The sequence below is a fragment of the Psammomys obesus genome, unplaced genomic scaffold (genome assembly GCF_907164565.1).
Source record: "Psammomys obesus unplaced genomic scaffold, mPsaObe1.curated_primary_1811, whole genome shotgun sequence".
NCBI classification, from domain to species: Eukaryota; Metazoa; Chordata; class Mammalia; order Rodentia; family Muridae; genus Psammomys; species Psammomys obesus.
In genome coordinates this window covers 15007953-15029732 of record NW_026585894.1, presented here as the reverse complement: position 1 = coordinate 15029732, position 21780 = coordinate 15007953, and the positions used below count along the sequence as shown (strand labels likewise).

General features: G+C 38.4%; 1 pseudogene; it reads right to left on the bottom strand.

Moving 5' to 3' along the window:
- Positions 1-3814: 3814 nt before the first annotated feature.
- LOC129670937 (heat shock cognate 71 kDa protein-like) overlaps positions 3815-21780 on the bottom strand; it is a 33737-nt pseudogene continuing 15771 nt past the window's right edge.

Genomic DNA, 21780 nt, shown 5'->3' with positions numbered 1-21780 from the left:
AGGATGACCCAAGTTTGACCCCTGGAACCCAGAAAAGGTAGAAGGAGAGAACAACTCTACAAAGTTGCCTTCTGGCTTCCACATGTGCACTATAACAGTCATGATTATACATCACACATACACACACACACACACACACACACACACACACAATGGTAATGATGATAAAATTTTTAATTAAGAAGACTAGATTGGATGATCTTTTCCAGATCCCACCATTTACCTGCAAATTTCATGATTTCCTTGTTTTTTACTGCTGAGTAATATTCCATGGTGTAGATATACCACAATTTGTGCATCCATTCCTCCACTGAGGGGAATCTGGGCTGTTTCCAGCTTCTTGCTATTACAAATAAGGCTGCTACAAACATGATTGAGCAAACATCCTTATTGTGTACTTGAGAATCTTTTGGATATATACCTAGGAGTGGTATAGCTGGATCTTGAGAAAGCACTATTCCTAGTTGTCTGAGAAAGCGCCAGATTGCTTTCCAGAGTGGTTTACAAGTTTACATTCCCACCAGCAGTGGAGGGGGGTTCCCCCATCCTGAGTGAGCTATCTCAGAAGCAGAAAGATGCACATGGTATATACTCACTCATATAGACATATAATATAGGATAAACCTACTAAAATCTGTACACCTAAAGAAACTAATCAAGAGGGAGGACTCTTGCTAAAATGCTCAAGTCCTATCCAGAAAGGCAAAGAAGCCGTACATCAGAAGAAGGAGAAAAGAGGGAACAAGTCAAGAGCCTGACACAGAGGACCTCTGAAAAGTTCTGCCCTGCAGACTATCAATGCAGATGCTGAGACTTATGGGCAACCTTTGGGCAAAGTGCAGGTAATCTTAGGAAAGAAGTGGGATCTTTCAGTAAGATCTGGAGAGGACAGGAACTCCACAAGGAGAGCAACAGAACCAAAAAATCTGAGCACAGGGGTCTTTCCTGAAACTGATATTCCAACCAAGGACTATGCAATGGAGATAACGTAAGTCCCCTGCACAGATGTAGCCCATGGCAGTTCAGTGTCGAAGTGGGTTCCATTGTAATAGGAACAGGGACTGTCTCTGACATGAACTGATTGGCCTGATCTTTAATTACCTCCCCCTGAGGAGGGAGCAGCATTACCAGGCCATAGAAGAAGACAACGAAGCCATTCCTGATGAGACCTAATTGACTAGGATCAGAAGGAAGGAAAAGAAGACCTCCCCTATCAGTGGACTCGGGAGGGGCATGCATGCAGAGGGTGGAGGAAGGGAGGGATTGGGACGGGAGGAGGGAGAGAACCACAGGGGGAATACAAAGTGAATAAAGTGTAATTAATACAGAAAAAAATACAATTTGATACAAAAATAAAAAAAGACTTGGAAATAAAAAAAAAAAGAAGTCTAGATTGTGGTTCTATTCCCACCCCTCTCTTCCTTCATAAGACTTTCTGCACTCTGCCCAGAGTTTGACCCTGAGTCTTAGCATCTGCTTCGATCCCCTGTTGGGTGAATCCTTTCAGAAAATTTTCTATAGTAGGGTCCTATGTTATTTCCAGCAACACGGAGGGGACAGGAGCCCCACAAGGAGACCAAAAAAAAAAAAACCCTAAAATATCTGAGCCAAAGGGATCCTTCAGAGACTGATGCACCAACAGCGGACCATGTATGGAGAGGACCTAGACCCCATGCTTAGATGTGGTCGACTGGCAGCTCAGTCTCCATGTAGATCTCTGTGTCAGGGGAGCAGGGGCTGCCTCTCTCATGAACTCAGTTGACTGCTCTTTGATTATTCGCCCTTGGTGATGCAGCCTTACAAGGCCACAGAGGAAGAGGATCCAGGTAGTCCTGATGAAACTTAACAAGCTATGGACTGATAGCAATAGTGGAGAACTCCCCCTTTCAATGGAATAGGGAAAAAGGAAGTGAGGGTGTGATTGGGGGGAGTTGAGGGAGGGAACTTCAATCAGGATATATAATAAGTAAATTTTGAAGAAAAAATTAAAATTAAAATTAAAAATAAGAAGTCTAGATTGACCCATAATACATTATCAACTAATCTCTGACAACAGTGCCAAGACAATTAGCTTAGGGCAAATACATTTTCAACATTTGGTTGTAGAGTGACAAGACATAATTTAAGAACAAAAGAAATAAAACCAGCAAATTCTGTTTTTACCTGATGCTATACAGAAAATGTCAAGTCAAATGATTATCAACAAAAAGGTAAGAGCTGATACTATGAATCAACTTTTTCTTTTTCTTTTAGGAAAGAAAGCATAGGGTAAAACCTTCATTGCACGATACTTGCAAAGGTTTCTTAGGACATGAAAAGCAAAAACTATAAAGAAAAAAGTTAGTGAATTTGACTTCATCCAAATCAAATTTAAACACGTTTTTGTTAAAACACACAATTAGAAAATGAAATAAATCACTGAATGAGAGAAAGTTTTGTAGTACATGTATCTAGTAACAGCCTCATAATAAACTCTTATAATTTATTGATGAAATAAACAAACTCACTGAAAAAGTAAGCAAAAGATTTAAATACACAGTTGATGAGAGAGGACTAAAAGTAGACCTTAGACACATCTAGATATTTTCCTGACATTAGTAATCAGGGAACCACAAGTTAAACTGGTAATCATATACTGCTAAGCTTCTAGTGAGATGGCTAAAATAAAAAGACTGATAATGCCAAGCGTTGATAGAAATCACCACACTCATGCACTGGCCAAGGTAGAAATTTTAAATGGTACAACAACAGCTCAGTTGGATGGGTTCCTTAAAAATTAACTACACATTTGTCACATGCCCTAGCTATTCAACTCTTAGGTACTTACTACATACAGAGAAATAAAATCATATCACTATACAAAAATATTTGCAGATACTTTAGTCAAAACAGCTTAAAAGTAGCAACAACATTGTACACATATTTGTTAGCACATAGTAGCTTAGAACTGGAAAAAACCTAAATGTGAATGAATAAATGAATTTTTATATAAATTAATTTATGTATATTTCAGGTATATTAATAAATAAGGTGTGGTCTATCTCTATGACACATATTTAACATCCCATGAGAGTTTCAAAGAAAGAGAATTTACAGAATTAAAGAAAATCTAAATTTGAGACAATTGTGGCTGATGGTGTTAAAAAATGAGATATAGGGTATTAATATTCAGATTCAGGAAGCACCAATTTTTGTCAGGGAAAATCAAAACAATCCATGTCTGTACACATCTTTGTAAAATACGGGCTACCAGAGACATAAAAACAACACAAAGCACAAAAAGCAAAATACCTTTCAGGAAATATTAATAATGTGGAGAGTTGATTTAACAACTGTAAGCCTGCGGCATCAGGAAAACATCATTACATCTAGAGGGGAGAATAGCTTCAAACTAACATTCAATGACATTTACAAACATTTTAAGACACCAGGTGGCAGTTATAATGTCTTATCGATACGTACAAGTTCCTCAGCATGTGAACTTAATTCTTCGACAATTTTACTGTACAAAATATACCTTACTTAAATGGTTTAAAATTTTCTACTTTCATGTATGTTGAATTGCTTTTTGTTTTCAACTAAAAAATACATTTTTGGCCAATTTTAAATAATTTTGGACATTGCATTTTACACTTAGGATACAGTGTTTATAAAGTTTGGTGTTCTATTTCCTCTCCCTGTGCATATGTTCTGTGTTCAAGTATTGAGAATGACCCAGTAATTTATTGTAGCAGCTTAACTTTGAACTTGCTAAATTTGGGTCCTTCAAATAGTTCCCAGTGGGAAAAAATGCTACATTGTTTCTGTGATTGATTTAATCAATCTCTTTGGTGGTTGGTCCTGAAGAAGCACCACTAGGAAGAGGGCTCCACCAGGGAAGCCCCCAAGCATTCTTCCTGGCATGTTACTGGCCCTCTGGTACAGCCTAGTGATGATGGAACAATGATGAGACTACATACTTTCTCCAGTCCTTCTTTACAGTTTGATTCTTATCCAGCCAACTGATGATTTTTTTCATGCTTGTCTAGAATATTCTGTTTGGCCTCATCATTGATCTTGCCTAGGAGTTTCTCATCTTTGGCTGTTGCTTTCTGTTGACTGCATAAGTATTCAGTGAATTCTTGGGTGATACCTCATCTTTCTACTTTTCAGGTTCAGCTTTATTCTTCTCAGCTTCATAAACTATATACTCAATATCCTCCTTTCTCAAGTGGCCCTTGTCATCCACTGGTGATGGTGATTTTGTTCTCCTTTCTGGTAATCTTATCTACAGCAGAAAAATTGAGCATGCCATTGGTATCAATTTCAAATGTGATTTCAATTTGAGGCATGCCATAGGATGCTGGAGGTATGCCTATGAGTACAAACTTTCCAAGCAGGTTGTTCACCTTCACATACTTGAAAAAGCACACCCAGCTGGTTGTCAGAGTAGGTGGTGATAATCTAAGTTTGCTTGGTATGAATGATAGCATTGTGCTTGATGACAACAATCATGACTAAATCAGCAGTTTCAATACCAAGTGGAAGAAGCATGACATCCAAAAGTAGCAAATCCATAACATAGTCTTAATTGTCTCCATATAAAATGGATTTCTGGACGGCTGCTTCATAAGCAACATCTTCATCAAGGTGAATGCTTATATTCACTTCTTTTTCATTGAAGAAATCTTGCAGAAGCTTCTGAATCTTGGGGATCCTGATAGAAACACCCTTCAGGACAATATCATGGATCTATGACATGTCTAGTTTGACATCACAAAGGCCTTTTTAAGGGTTCGGAGTGTCACAGAACAGGTCAGCATTCAATTCTTCAAATTGAGCACAGGTAAAAAAGGTATAGAAGTTGATTCCCTCATAAGGAAGAATCAGTCTGCATTGGCCTGGTTGCAGGAGGAGAGGGTGCATTGAGGTCATTCTTTAGCAGGACAGATGTTGGTTACCTCTCTTGTTCTCACTGATGTCCCTCTGGTGCTTGCATTTAAACTCTGAAATAAAATGGTTAACCACTCAATTGTCAGTCTTCTCTATCCAAGCAGGTATCTCCAGTTGTAAAGTTGACCTAAAAAATTTCCATCCTCAATAGTAAGTTTGAGACATCAAAAGTACCACCTCTCCAAATAAAAAAATCAACCTACTCATTTCAGCTCCTACCATAAACCATAGAAACAGCAGTTTCATCGGTAATTCTAAGTACACTGAGGCAAGCATGGTTTCTCCTTTGTATTCTTGGGCCTGGAGCTTGGGCCTACTTGCATCATTCATCAGCATGAAGGGCTTGATATCACACTAAACAATGGCATTGTCAAACATACACCTGACCAGATGTTTGACATCAAAAACAGTCTTTGTGTGGTTCATCATATCCTGATTCTTCATAACATTCCAAATTAATCATTATAAGCCAGTAAAATCAACATGTCTTAGTGTGGTTCAGTTACCCTGGTCTTTGGCAATTATTTAGATAAGTAGGTGGTGCCAAGATCAATGCCAGCTGCTGGTCCCTTAGACATGGCTACTTATTATGTAGTCCCAGTTGTGCTGGTGACAAGGTTACATGAGTCCTCCAAAGGTGCCGACACATACAATGAGCTAAAATTAAATTGTTTCTGCATACAATATCTTCTCATTACGGTTTTCCCTACATCAGCTCCTCCACACTTCTCCACCCACCAAAATCTACCCCTCTCTCTCTCTCTCTCTCTCTCTCTCTCTCTCTCTCTCTCTCTCTCTCACACACACACACACACACACACATTAGGATACAAATAAGCCTCTAAATAATAATAATAAAATAAGGTAAAATAAAAACAAACAAATCAGAAGTAAAACAAGCATACAGAGTCCTTAGTAAAAGCTCAAGAAACATACAGATTCCTAATAGCCAGAACCTGGAAACAACCCAGATGTTTCTCAATGGAGGAATGGATACAGAAATTGTGGTATATTTACACAATGGAATACTACTCAGCTATTAAAAACAAGGAAATCATGAAATTTGCAGGCAAATGGATGGAACTAGAAAAGATCATCCTGAGTGAGGTATCCCAGAAACAGAAAGACACACATGGTATATATTCACTTGTAAGTGGATATTAGATAGTGGATATAGGCTAGACCTACAAAAATCTGTACACCTAAAGAAGCTGAGCTAGAAGGGAGACCCTGGGTAAGATGGTCAATCCTCACTCAGAAAGGCAAACGGGACAGACATTGGAAGAGAGAGAAAACAGAAAACAGGATAGGAGCCTACCACAGAGGGCCTCTGAAAGATGCTACCCAGAAGTATATAAAATCAGATAATGAGACTCATAACCAAACTTTGGGCAGAGTGCAGGGAATTTTAGGAAAGAAGGAAAAGATAGTAAGACCTGAAGAGGACAGAAGCTCCATAAGGAGAGCTACAGAACCACAATATCTGGGCACAGTGGTCTTTTCTGAGAATGATACTCTAACCAAAGACCATTCATGGATATAACCTAGAACTCCTGCTTGGATGTATCCCATGGCAGCTCAACATCTTAGTGAGTTCCCTAGTAAGAGGAACAGGGACTAACTCTGACCTGAACTCAGTGGCTAGCTCTTTGACTGTCTCTGGATTGGGGGGGGGGCAGCTTTGTCAAGCCACAGAGGAGTACAATGCAGCCAGTTCTGATGAGACCTGATAGGCTAGGGTCGGATGGAAGGGGAGGAGGACCTCTCTTATCGTGGACTTGGAGAAGGGCTTGGGAGGAGATGAGGGAGGGAGGGTAGGATTGTGAGAAGAGGAGAGAAGGGGGCTACAGCTGAGATAAAAAGTGAATAAACTGTAATTAATATAAAAAAGAAACATACAGATGCTGCTAAAACCAATGTGCACCTGGTAAAAATTCATATTCTCCAGTAAAACTGAAAAAGATTAAATTTCATTCAACATTTAAACTTTGTGTAGGGCCCCGGTTATGAATTTTCGCTATTAAGAGATTCCTCTACAAGAACTACAAAAATTCTATTGAAAGAGAATAAAGTAAATTTAACTCAAAGGAAAAGAGTGACTGTTAACAACAGAGAACAAAGAATTTGGAAGACATGTTAAAACCAAGGAAAGCTAGAGTATGTCAAGTAGCAATGGTAATAGTCTATTGAACTGATTATAAATGCACTTTAAAATTTTTGTAGTATTTCCAAAATTGGGATATGACTTATATGCTGGTATGTCATGACTTAATTGCCAGTATATTTTTTCTTCTTTTGAGAAGATAAACTAGAAGTACATCTATAATCAGTGATACATTTGAATCAGCAAAATGTTAATAATTACTAATTTGGGAAATTAATAGAAATTAAAATGTTCTAAAATCATCTTTTACAAAGAGAGAAGAGTCACTTAACAGATTTAGATTTTATTCAGTCAATTTTGACTAGTCATATGAAGGGAATCCTAACTATATAGTATAAACACACATGGCATAATTATTCTGTGTGACATTAAAATACATTCTTGATTATACATTCAATGAAGAACATTATCCAAGACATCAAAAGATCAAGAAATAAACATTAGACTTCAGGGAGTAGTCTATTTGTTGGCAGTAATAATAATGTTGTTACTTGAAATTTTTAAAGTATGTTAATGAGCTAGTGTTATTAGGACTCAAGATTATCAAGATAAAAGAAAAAAGTATGTAATTAAGTTGATTGGTTTAAAGTCCTGTGACCTTAAGCATGAATTGAGAATATATAAGACAGTGTGATTTATTTCTCTTAAAAAAATACTAAATACAATGGCATACAGGTAGCATTAAAGAGTAAAATAAAGAAAATAGAGTGGAATCACAATGGAAATAATATATAAACAGTTGTGAATGTATTTAATATGACACTTTGAAGGGAATTTATAACCATAAATGTTTATGTAAGATACAAATGAATAAGAGATTCATGAGCTGAGAATCTAGTTTAAGGAAAGTTGGTGGCTTGTGCCTATAATCTGAGACTCAGGAGGCAGAGGCATGAGAATTGTGAGTTCAAGACCAACTTGGCTACAAAACTGAGTAAAGCGTGAGTTACAAAAAGAAGTCCTGCTCCTAAAGAAAGAAAAAAAAAAAGGGTGGAGTACAAAAAAGAAAAAAAGGTTAGAATAAGAACAAAAGATACAGTAAGAACAAATGAAAAAAAATGTAATGCTAACAGAAGGAAACAGTTAATGATGTTGAAGATAGGATGTGATCATTAAAAACAAAATTTGTTTCTTTGACTAAGAAAGTGTACAAATTTCTGGCAGCCATATTAATAATGAGAGAAGCTTGTATATGTTAATGAGTTTAGGAAAAAAATAATTACACTTGTATAGGTAATTTAATAGATAATAAATTGTTAGAATAAAAAATCTTAATGCAAATCCTTTAGGGACAGTCATAGATTTGGACCCTTGGTAACCATTAAGTATTCTGGAATTGGACAAGGACCACAGTATTCAGCTGTGCTGGTTGTAAGATCTCTGCTGCCTGTGAAGTGACTTTGCACTTTATGTGACTAATCTGCCCAAACTGAATGCTGTCTTTGCATAGTAAGCCCTAAGCAAGAGGTCATTGTTGCTAGTGTGATGGCCTTAGCACTACATGAAGCTATATGTTGGATTGTAAGCACTGAAAACCATTAATGAATAGATATCATTTTTAATTGAAACTGAGGACTTATACATATTGTGTGGTATATTGTGATAATTTGATGCAGGTATACAGTGTATAATGGCCAAATTATGTTAATTAACACTTCCACATCTATATCTATCTATCTATCTATCTATCTATCTATCTATCTATCTATCTATCTATCTATCTATACATATCCTTGTATTTGAACCTACAAACTTTTCTATCTCTTCCTAAGTTATCCCTTATGTTAAGATGAGCTATTATCACACTAGTGTGCCATAGAGCACAAGAAATGTGTCTTGATGCACACTATTGATCCTCAATTTACAGTCTTTCCTACGCTTCCTTCATAGAGGTAATCACCATCACACTTTCTTCTTTTACACAGCTTCCACTTATAAATGAGAGCATGCACTATTTGTCTTTCCATGTCTGGTTTATTTTATGTAATATATACCTTCCAGTCCCATTTATGTTGCTGCAAATGACAGAGATACCTTCTATTTTTGTGGCTGAATAATATTTCATTGCATCTGTATATCATACTTTCTTTATTCAGTTGTCTTCTGTTGGAACCCTCAGCTGATTCCTATATGTCTCTTTGAAGGTAAATGAGGAATATTTTTAGGAAGCCACACCACAGACTTCACTTCAAACATTCTATTTTATAAGACTACCAGAAGATTTTCTTTTAAAAAAAGATCAAATGTAGTCAGACATGGTAACACATACCTATGATCTCAGCACTCTGGAGGCTTACGCAGAAGGATTAAAAGGTCAGCCTTGGCTACATAGTAATTCTTTGTTTCAAAAGAAAAAACAAACAAACAAATAAAGACTAAACAAAACAAAAAAAACACAGATGTATTCTGCACAAAGTAGATAACCAACTAGTAGTCAGTATTGTTGGGGGAGGTCTCGAATATAAAGTTTCTTCCTTTTTGTGATCTTCATCTGCACTTCAGGTCAAATCTTAGAACTCAGACTTGAAGAACATCTTTCTATTGAAAGACTTTGAACTGTTGGTGAGCCAAATGTTTCTGGTTCTTATACATATAGATGGTGCTTCATTAGTTCCTGTTCTTTGCAAAACTCTTTGAAAACCATATGTTGCATCTTCTAATGATACACAGGACTAAGCACAGTGGTACATGCCTGTGATCCCAGCACTCGGGGAGGCAGAGGCAGGCAGATCTCTGTGAGTCTAAGACCACTCTGGTCTACCAAGTGAGTAGAGGACAGCAAGAGATACAGAAAAAACACTGTCTCCAAAACCCAAAAACCAAACAAAAAAGTTAGCCATATTTTTGGACATTTTAAGCCTAGAATAATACAAATAAAGTAGACATAAAAATGTTCTGCACTTGCATATGTATGGAGGAACATGCTCTAGAACTGCCCTAAGACTAGCAAGTTGCCTTTTAGCGAAACCACAGTAGTTTCAGTAGATTCAGGTCAGACAGTGAAGTGTACCTTAGCTTATTTCCCAATAGTTTTGCATTCTCTCTCTCTCTCTCTCTCTCTCTCTCTCTCTCTCTCTCTCTCTCTCTGCGTGTGTGTGTGTGTGTGTGTGTGTGTGTGTGTGTGTGTGTGTGTATGTATGTTCATTCTCTGGGGGGGTGGCATTTTTGTGGAATTGACTTAAGGGTGTTCTCTATTACTCTCTACCCCGGATTTTTTGAGACAAATCTTTCAGAAAACCTGGAGCTTACAAATTCCACCAGACTAGCTGACCAGCAAGCCTAAGATATTCTCCTGTTTCCACTTCTCCAGCTCTGGAATTCCAAATGTGCCTTTTAGTTGGATGCTGTGAATTTGAACTCAGGTCCTCATGCTTCCACAATAAGCACTTTCCCCATTGAGCCATTTCCCCTGCCTTATATTTCCCAGCATTTAAAAAAATGTAATATATTTATTTACAGAAAACTTAGCAGTGTAAATTTAACTCAGTAAGAACCCACTTTAATGGTGAGTTCTTTAGCCTTTGCCTTTTCCAGCTTGGTAATGTGAGCCACAGATTTAGGACCCAGAACGTTGCCTCCCCAGTGGCGACAGATCTCATGGTATCTGTCATTGTAATTGATGCTAACAGCTTCCACCAGCTTAACCAGAGCACCCTTGTCTTCTGAGTTAACCTGGGTGAAGGCAACAGTGGCAAAAGTCTTCCTGTGGACCAGCTACCCCAGCTGGGTTTTCCCTTGTTGATGCAGTAGGGACCCCCATCTTTCGACACAGGTTAAGTAGGAAAACCACCAGCTCAATGGGGTCTACATCATGGGCAGTCGTCACCAGCTGAGCCTTCTTGTTCTCCAAGGAGGTGACTGTATTGTCCCCTGCTCAAGGGACAGGTATCTTAGTTAGGATATTCCCCTTTGCTTGCATCTTTCATGTCAGCACGGGCCAGAAGCTTTTGCTTCTTCTCCTGCCTTGTCTCTGGCTTGTATGTGTGGGCAAGCTTAAGCAGGTGGGTAGCTGTTTGATGGTTCATGGCCTGGGTGAACTGGTTAATGGCAGGAGGTACTTTGAGTTACTTATAAAGGATGGCCCTTTTCCACTGAAGCCTGATTTAGCAGCGTCATTTGACAAAGCATGTGAGATCTCTTTGGGGTTGGATGCCCTGTCCAAAGAGGAAGCTCTTAGGTTTTTCTCAAACGAATAGGTTTTTCACCACCTATTTGGCCTCCTGTTTCTTCATGAGAATGGAGACCAGGGCCATTTTCTTCCACGTGTCCTTTCCTTTGAACAGCCTGCTATGCTGGATGAGAGAGAAAGCTATTTCCTAGTATTTTTAATGTATGCACATTTTAACTATTTTAAAGAAACCCTCCAATCTTTAGGTTTTTCTCATTTATTTGTTTGTTTAAAACTGTATTTGATTTTGGAAAGTGACTATTACAGCATTTAGCAGTCCTTGGTTACAAGTGGTAACAGCTAGTTTTGTTTAATGTCAAAATGAATTCACTGCAAGAATGCTGAGTGACTCATATGATCGTAGCAGAAAAGGAGACTGTGAAAAGGACTAAAATGCTAACAGCCTTACTACACTATATTATTATCATTGTTATGATATATTATTAGTTATTGTTATTAAGTCTTAAATGCTGAATTAAAACAGTAAACTTTTATCGTAGATCTGTGTATAGAAAAAAAATTGGACTAAAAGCTTGTATTTCCTTAAGCTGAAGCGGGAAGAGTGTTTTGGTCATCCTTGGCTCCCTGATGACTTTCAGGACAGCTGGGTTACAGAGGGAGACCTTGTCTCAAAAAGAAATGTGGGGGGAGTGAAGGAAGTGGAGAGGGAGGAGGGGCAGGAGGGGGAAAAGGAAAAGCATTAGCAGTAGTAGCAGCAACATCTGGTTAAAGGACAGAGATGTGTACTAGATGTAGAGAATGGCCCATATCAAATTACACTTTTGTCACAGTGGCTTGCATTTAATTTGTATTCTTTTTTATTAATTATACCCCCTAGAGACTGTAATCACTTGTCGTGTTATTTTTCAGGGTGTTATCTTTGTCCTTGTGCCAAGACTCTCTGGACAGAAACAAAAAAAATCTTTTCTTTTTGCTGGATTCTGTCAAGACTCAAGCCATTCTCATGCCTTTGCTGACTTTTTTTTACAAGACTTAACATCCCAAATCATGAAAGTTGTACATTTATGTGATAGAATTTAATGTTTCTGTACCTGTATCTACTGTGTAATACTTCAATAAAGGTAAACATGTGAGTGAGATAACATCAAAAAATAGGGGAGAAACGAGTTGAATATATGTGTAAACTCACATGTTTATGAATTAATCTTTTTTACATATGTAATTAATACTCAGAACACCGTTGTGAAATGCATTGCTTGTTTGCTTGACATAGAATCACAAATCTCCAAATACAGCTTAATCTCAATTCCCATGAGTATAGACTGAACGTGATAACTTGTGTCTAGTGAATAAGTGTGGAAAAGGAGAAAAGTGAGACTACATATGGGAATCACTAAGCACTCAAGTGAAATGTGACTGTTGTTCAGACTCAGTAATAGGCATTCCTTGACGTGCAATAAGAAACGCATTTCCTATCGGTGAAACTGTCTTTGTGGGGAATAGGATACAACAGGAGGTAATAGTCATTAATAAATTAAGTCAAGTTCAGAAAGGCAAATATTGCATGTTTTACCTCATTCGTGGATTTTGGATTTCATTTAAATACACAAAGTCATATGTTCATGCATGACATAAAAATAGAAGTGAAATGTTCAAGGGGAGCAAAAGGGACTCATAGGAGGGACAAGAGACAAAGCAAAGAGAAAGGGAGCATTAGAAGAATACCTTCAATTTACATTACTGTATGATGTATTGGTTATGGTGTGTTCTGACATGGATGTGGAAGTCAGAAGGCAACTGTATGGAATTAGTTGTCTCCTCTACCATTACATGGGTTCTAAAGATTGAACTCTGATTACCAGGGCTGTGCAGTAAGTGCCTTTTCCTGTTAAACCATCTTGTGAGTTTTCAACATACATGATATATTCTTGTATGAAAACGTTCATATGAAACCCAAAACTATATTCAATAAAAATAGTTAAATAAATTGGGGGAAACTTGTGAAGGGATAGCTGAGACACACATCCAGTTGGTGGCCTGTGGTATTTTGTTTTGCCTGGCAAGCAGTAAGATAAGTGTGAGCAAACACAGGCTCCAGGGAATTCAGAACTGTTTGTGAAGGTGCGCTTAGGCAGGTTGCCTCCTAAGAATAAAAGTCGACATGCTTTTCCAAATTTTTTTTCAGAAAGGTAGCATTAATTTTAATTACACCTTTAAAAGAAAAAAAATCCCATTTCTCACTGTCGACATGTTTAATTAACACACATGCAATTTAAGGAACGTGAAGTAACTTTCTCTGGGTGTACAAATTTCTGAATGATCTCTCTGTAGATGATTGGTGAAACCTAGAGTGTAAAGCCTGATGGTCAGAAGGGCTGCAGTGGAGCCTTAAGCTGTTCAAGTAGCAAAACGGCAGCCAACAAAGGAAGTTCAATGGATTGCTAAAGTGGCACAGCATAAATAAAATAAATAACATAAAATAACATAAGTAAAATGCTTCAAGAAAAAAGGTGTAAGGCAAAATCTAAAATGGCTTTGACCATAGAATAGCCATGAACCATGGGATTATTTCAATCAAGTCAGAAATTCAATATTCAACCACAGTTGTCGTATTGGAAGGCAAAAATGAAAAACATTTTCTTCACTGCAGAGAACTCTGTTAGACATTAGACTAGAGGAGAAGTGCAATAAGAACCATAAAGTGTCCCATGGCACTTAGTGATGTGGAGATCATGGGTAGTATTTTCTTTTTGATTTCTTGTGGAAAGATTTATTTTTTAATTTTATTTTTACTGTTTTTTTTTTACAATGTATTCATTATATATCCCAACTGAAGCCCCCTTCTTCAACTCCTCCCAGTCTCACCCTCCCTCCCTCTTTCTCTAGTCCACTCAAATGGGGAGTTCCCCTTTGCCACCTGCCCATAGCTTATCAAGTCTAATCATCAAGCTTATCAAGAGGACTGCCTGTTGAGGACTTGAGAAACTTTTGGATATATATATGCCTAGGTGTGGTATAGCTGGAACTTGAGGACAATTCCTAATTGTCTGAGAAAGCGCCAGATTGATTTCCAAAGTGGTTGTACCAGTTTACATTCCCACCAGCAGTGGAGGAGGGTTCCACTTTCTCCACAACCTCTCCAGCATGTGCAGTCATTTGAGTTTTTTATTTTAGCCATTTTGATGGGTGTAAGGTGAAATCTCAGGGTCGTTTTGATTTGCATCTCTCTGATGGCTAAGGATGTTGAGTATCTTTTTAAGTGTTTCTCTGCCATTTTATATTCCACTACAGAAAATTCTCTGTTTAGCTCTGTACCACATTTTTTAATTGGATTACATGATTTATTGCATTTTAACTTCTTTAGTTCTTTATATATTCTGGATATCAGCCTTCTGTCAGATAGAGGGTTGGTGAAGATGCTTTTCCAGTCTGTAAGCAGTCGTTTTGTTCTGACAACAGTGTCTTTTGCTTTACAGAAGCTTTTCAGTTTCATGAGGTCCCATTTATTGATTGTTGCTCTTAGAGCCTGTGCTGTTGGTGTTCTGTTCAGGAAGTTGTCTCCTGTGCCAATGAGTTCTAGGCTCTTCCCCACTTTTTCTTCTAACCGATGTAGATCTGGTTTTATATTGAGGTCTTTGATCCACTTGGACTTTAGTTTTGTGCAGGGTGATAAATATGGATCTATTTTCATTTTTCTACATGTAGACATCCAGTTGGACCAGCACTATTTGTTGAAGATGCTGTCTTTTTTTTCCATTGAATGGTTTTGGCTTCTTTGTCAGAAATCAAAAAGGACATTTACACAGCCATGTTTGTAGCAGCTTTATTTGTAATAGCCAGAACCTGGAAACAACCCAGATGTCCATCAACGGAGGAATTGATACAGAAATTGTGGTATTTTTACACAATGGAATACTACTCAACAATCAAAAATGAGAAAATCATGAAATTTGCAGGCAAATGGTGGAATCTAGAAAAGATCATTCTGAGTGAGGTATCCCAGAAGGAGAAAGACACACATATAAGTGAGTGTATAGGTCTATATAGACCTATAAGATATATATCTTATATAGACCTATACGATATGATAAACACAATGAAATCTATACACCTAAAGAAGATAAACAAAAAACAAGACCCGGGGTAAGATGATCAATCCTCACTTAGAAAGACAAATGGGATGTGCATTGGACATGGGAGAAAACAAGTAACAGGACAGGAGCTTACCACAGAAGGCCTCTGAAAGACTCTACCTAGCAGTGTATCAAAGCAGATACTAAGACTCATAACCAAATCTTGGGCAGAGTGCAGGGAATCATATGAAAGAAGGGGGAGTTAGTATGACATGGAGAGGATAGGAGCTCCACAAGGACTAAATATATCTGTGCACAGGGGTCTTTTCTGAGACTGACATGCAACCAAGGACCATGTATGGATATAACCTAGAACCTCTGCTCAGATGTAGCCCGTGGGAGCTCAGTAACCAATTGGTTTTCTCTAGTAAGGGGAACAGGGACTATTTCTGACATGAACTCAATAGCATGCTCTTTGACCTCCTCGCCCCCCAAGGGAGGAGCAGCCCTGTTAGGCCACAGAGGAGGACTTTGCAGCCAGTCCTGAAGATACCTGATAAAACAGGATCAGACGAAAGGAGAGGAGGTCCTCCCTTATCAGTGGACTTGGAAAGGGGCAGGGAGGAATGAGGGAGGGAAGGTGGGATTGGGAGAGCATGAGGGAGTGGGATACAGCTGGGATACAGAGTTAATAAAATGTAACTAATAATAAAAATAAAAAATAAAATAAAAAAGAGAACTGCCTGGATTTTCTTCCTCTGTGGCCTAGTTAGGCCCCAATGCCAGGAGCAAGTGATCAAAGAGCAAGCAACCAAGTTCATGACAGAGTCAACCCCTGCTCCCCTTACTTGGGAACCTCACATGGAGACTGACCTGCCAGTCAGCTACATCTGAGCAGGGGTCTAGGTCCTCTCTGTGCATGGTCATTGGTTTGTGCATCAGTCTCTGCAGGACTCCCTAGGCTCAGAATTTTTGGCTTTGTTGGTCTCCTTATGGGGCTCCTGTCCCTTCCATGTCCTTCTATCCCCCCTTTCTTCTATAAGACTCCCTGCACTCTGCCCAAAGTTTTACTGTGAGTCTCAGGATCTGCTTCAATCCCCTGTTAGATGGAGCTTTTCAGAAGACCCTCTATAGTAGGCTCCCAATAGTCTTTCTAATAATATTTTCAGGAGAAGAAAAATGAAAGTGCAACATTAATGAAGATAAAGTAATTGAAATCATAAGTTTCAAGCCTTGTACAGGAACTTTGAAGGTAAAGTAGAAACCATCTCAAGCATGACTGCTAAAAAGGAAAGCTATGTGAATAGATTTTAGGAAAAAAAGTCTTGAAACCCTATGTAGTTCATGCATTTTACTAAGAAAAGTATGAAATTGTTAAACTGAAGTTTCTGAGCAAGTAGACAGGCTGACGCAGAGCTTGGGCTACAAGGTTTTGTGTGGGAAGCAGTATCTTCTCCTGTAGAGAAGACAACAAAACTACAGGGATGTCTGTAGACTTAGTGACAAGAAAGCTAAAGAATTCCAATCTGAAACTTACCATTTTACATAAAGTTTGGAGTGAATTTTTTTTTTTTCTGACTGGAGAGTGGGGTGTGAACAGAATAATGTACTCTGGAAAATAGGAAGAGAGGGCATTCCTAGAGTTATGGCTTTCAAGTCTAAACATCCATCAAAATCCCCTGGTGGGTCTGCTGAAACACAGAGCAATTGGGTCTCAGTTCATGGGCTCCAACTCAGCAAAGAAGAAGATGAATCGGGAAGGTGAATTTTCAACAAGCTCCCAGATGGTGCTAATTCCAATTGGATCTGCCAATTAGCATTTATTGTAGGAACCATAAATATTGATGGTGAGGGCAAAGAGTAATGATAGTCAAGAAGTTGTGCAATCATGCATGTGCCAGAGCTGGCTGGAGGAAACATAGGAATTGATAGAGTAACAAGACTTCTATTAAAAGACATGGAGAGGACAGGAGCTCCACAAGGACAGCAATAGATCCAAAAAGTTTGGGCACAGGGGTCTTTTCTGAGACTGATACTCCAGCCAAGGACCACTCATGGAGATGGCCTGGAACCCTTGAACGGAGGTAGCCTATGGCTGTTCAGTATCCAATTGGCCTCCATAGTACTGGGGACAGGGACTGTCTCCAACATGAATTGATTGGCCTGCTCTTTGACCACCTCCCCCTCAGGGGGGCAACACCCTTACCAGGCCACAAAAAAAGACAATGCAGCCACTCCTGATGAGACCTGATAGACTAGGATCAGAGAGAAGGGAAGGAGGACCACCCTTATCAGTGGACTAGAAGAAGGACACGGGTGGGGAAGAGGAAAGGTAGGATTGGGAGGCGAAGAGGGAGGGAGGTACAGGAGGGATACAAAGTGAATAAACTGTAATTAATAAAAATAAAAATAATTAAAATATGAAAAAAAATCCGAGTTGATACATAGACATTGTCCCAATGAATCAGAAGGTGGAAAATTTCATTCTAATCTAAAACCCCACATCAATTAGAACAACGTTGTTTCAATCATGTAAATAATTAATATTGCTATTGTTACACTAAAGAATATCAATATATGTTTTACTAAGTAAAAGGGAACAAAATGTTGGCTGAGACACCAAGAAAGACTAAAATTGAGATAATGAAGTGACTGATGAGACAGGCTGCCTGTGTGAGTGTCAAGGTAGAGAGCCAACAACAGCATTCTAAAACCTTAAATTCTTTACTAGGCTTTGGGTGTTTTGTTGTTTGTTTGTTTGTTTGTTTTATTTTTGCCAGGGTAAAAACTGGTCTGATTCTCGGACACTAGAAGAAAATATGTGTAAGGAAGATTTCTTTCAAGATGGCTAGGCTCTTTGGAGGTGGGGTGGGGGAGGTTTCTCCTTCTCCATCAATGTGGGAGAGAGGATTTTCATGGGGGAACTTAAGAGACCTTGGTGTCTGGCCCCTGGGGTGGGGCAGACATTGTGAGATAGTGTATGACACTCACTTGGAAAATATAAAAGGCTTCCCAATATTCCAGAAGATGGCAGAGTGAGGGGTATGCAGTGTACCAAGGATCAGACAGGAGTTCCACATGTAGGAAGGGTCTGCAGGTTAGGGGTCTTCCGCAATGTGGGCATTTCAGAAGAAATGATGAAAGCATCTATGAAAGAGACATCTTTGGACATCTGCTTGGCCTGGATTGTGAAAAGCCAATTTACAGCAGGATTAGTCCAGAGAGAACTCTGTTGTCTCCCTCACATCTTTTCCTTTTCCTTCTTTATTTCTGAGCTAAGCCTTCCCTCATACAGCAGATCAAAATGCAGAAGGTTCAGAGAACTCACCAGTGAATACCTCTTACAGCAGTCTACGTTTAGGATGATGTTGCATGCCGTGTGTGCTTTATAAGAAAAGTATTCATTGTTTATGTCAGATTGCGGTTGAACTGGGCACCCTCCATCATTACTGCTGCTGGACATAGAGCAACAGACTGTATTTAGTGATATATGAAAAAGCTGAAGTTCCAAAGTAGGAAAAGAAGGACAAACCATGGCTTGTTCACTGGCTGTAGGTCCCTCGCCTATAGCAGATGCCAGCTTTAACTTTAACTTGAAAGCCTTGCTTATTAAAGGGAAGAGAATTCTAAATAAACACTTAAATCTGTTTTATGCTCTTTCTATAGGAATGATGGACAGTAGGTAGGGTTTTATTTTATGACTTGTGTTCAACTTACTGATTATTATTTGTACATGCAGAATAAATAAGCCTAGAAGTAAGTATGTGTAGCAAACATAAGAGGTGCTTATTTCTTGTTGTGCAGTAGCTTTTTACTTTCAGCTATCTTTGATTTTGTTTATTTTGAATGACTATGAATATGAATTACTTGGAACTTCAACATGATTAATGAAGATTTCTAGACTTGTTATTTTTCAACTCGGTGTTTTCTTGGTACGTTTCTATGTTAATATTCTTCTCAAAAGTTATTTCTAATATTACTTCATAATCCATTAGACAACTTGCCCAATGCACTTAAGACCCTTATTCAATTTTGTCTTCTCCTTTACTAATATACATAATAATGAAAGATCTGTGATTTATTCATTATGCACATCCTTACTGGCTGCCTTAGGATACATCCTTAGAAGCCAAAGAACTAAATACATGTTTTTAAGATTAATAAAAGTTCCCATTAAACCTGTCTGCCTATACTAACTCTGCTACAAGACACTATTAATTTATATCAATGTTTTGGTTGTCCTTTTTAAAATATTCAAATGAAGCTGATATTAATATATATCAGTGTTTTGACTGTCATTTCTTTTAATATTCAAATGAGTATTTTTCAAGTGCCATTTGTGTTTTCCTATTAGTCTGATGGATGCCCAATAGGTGGATATTCAATTGATAGACATTATCGTGAATATATTATTTCTTGTGTATATTGGTACTTCCCTTCAGTAGGTACAGTAAACATGCACACACAAATACACATTTATATATCAAGCCATTTTGGTACCTAGCCAATAAATAGTGGTTGAGTACATGAATGGATTAAACATTTAAAGAATTCAACAAAATAAAGCCTTCTTAGGGCTTTATTAATATTTTCTTGATTTATATGCACAACAAAAATATGGGGTATCTGCTATGTTCATGACTGAAAGTTGCACCATTTAAAAATAATAACCAGTAGATATAATTTTAATCAATGCCAAAATAAACCCTAAAACTTAAAGGCATTCTGTGCTCACATTGGGAACATAATACCATCAGTAGAATAACCCCTTCTAGATTGCATGTTTCTGGTAATTCGAAGTTTATATACCAACTTGAAATTTTTATATGGCCATTGATAAAAAATATTTTGGGAGGTAACATGTATACGCTTGTAAAATTTTATAACTATAGTGTTCCATAGATGGATGGATAGATGAAAAGATTGAGGAATGAGTTTAACGATCTGAATGTAGAAATCTCCCCCTGCTTTCCAGACTAAAAATAACCTGGTGGAGTTGTGATGAGCATTGCTATCTTCCATCTCTGTTACGGTTGCTGACACCACGCCCACAGTTCATCCACCTTTAAATCTCTGTTCTCACTGCCAGTGACTCCCCATTCCTTCCTTGTTTCTTCTCATTTCACTTACATCAATGCCTTTTCCATTTCAAATATATTAAATGGCTTTCCTCAAATAATGTCCCTTGCTCAGCATATAATTTTCCTTTTGTGTGGCAACTCAGATACCCACCTACACTTGGGTAAGTTGCCCTTTTGGGCTGTATTGTTTGGTCCTGGTTGTCAAAAAGCTGTTCCATCATTATTAAAAATGTTTCGGGGAAGATTCTAGGCTCATAAACTCAGAGTTTCTAGAAGTCCAGATACCAGACAACTACATTATCAAATGCCTGGCATCATATGAGTGCAGAATTTTATACAAGAAAAGGAAGAGACTTCTTTTGTGTAAACGTTGGTATTAAGAGCCACTAATTGCCTTTAAGGGATGATTTGATTGCTTTCCAAGCTAGTTCTGTGATAACATTGATGGAATTTTCTAAAGAAAGTCACCTCTACTTTGTCCTCATTTGTGACCTTTTCCTGAACCCATCACACTCACTGGGGGCATCTTTCTCTTAGAGTTCTAAGGCTTCGAGGAAAGGAACCACCACGTTTCTGGTTTACTTTCTCAGGCAGAGGAAGAGCCTGAATTTTCTTATTGATAAAGGAGTCCTGAACTGGAGAGAAAATGGGATTAAAAACATGTTTTAGATCAATTCAAGCACAGATGACATGAGCAGAAAGTCAAGTTGCATTGTTAGAAAAAATCCTCAAGTTCTTTGGGGGGCTTGTTGTATTTGGTTAGGAAATCTGACAAAGAAAATTGCAGTACTGTAAATTCTTAAGAAAATTTTTGTTTTGTATCACCTGGAACAGCTCCCCGGGTTATTGAAACACCTCTTTCTTCAAATAGTGTACTCAGTTTGGATGCAGAGGTGGGGGTCAGGGAACTAGTCCAGAAATGCTGTGGTGGCCTCTGTGGGAAAATCCCCAAGGCCTAGCTAACTGTGGAAGGCAGAGGGGGAAAAGGGGAGGGGAGGGGTGCAAGGCCTGAGGGCTGCAAGCACAGTGCAGTGGTCACAAAGATAAGCAGAGAGTGCTTTTTGTCAGAAACTGCAACCATCACACCATCACAATGGTGAAGAGAAATGTCTTTCCTCTGCACGTGATCCCACCTGTCTTTGACACCGCCTGCCACACATCTGGCTTGCTGGTCTTTCATTGAAATAGCCGCCTGTGTGGAGTTCAGAGACAAAAATAATGAAGTAGGTTTTGCCTCTTCTCTTTTACAGTTGCTCCCCAAAGGAGTGTACATTTGCTAAGGGCCAAAGTCTGTTTGTGAAAAGAAACCTCTGAGGGGAGATACAGCACCTAAGACCAAAGACCTTAATTTTGCCTCAAATTTTGGCTATACTGTTTCTATAGAGACCAAAGGCAAGCTTT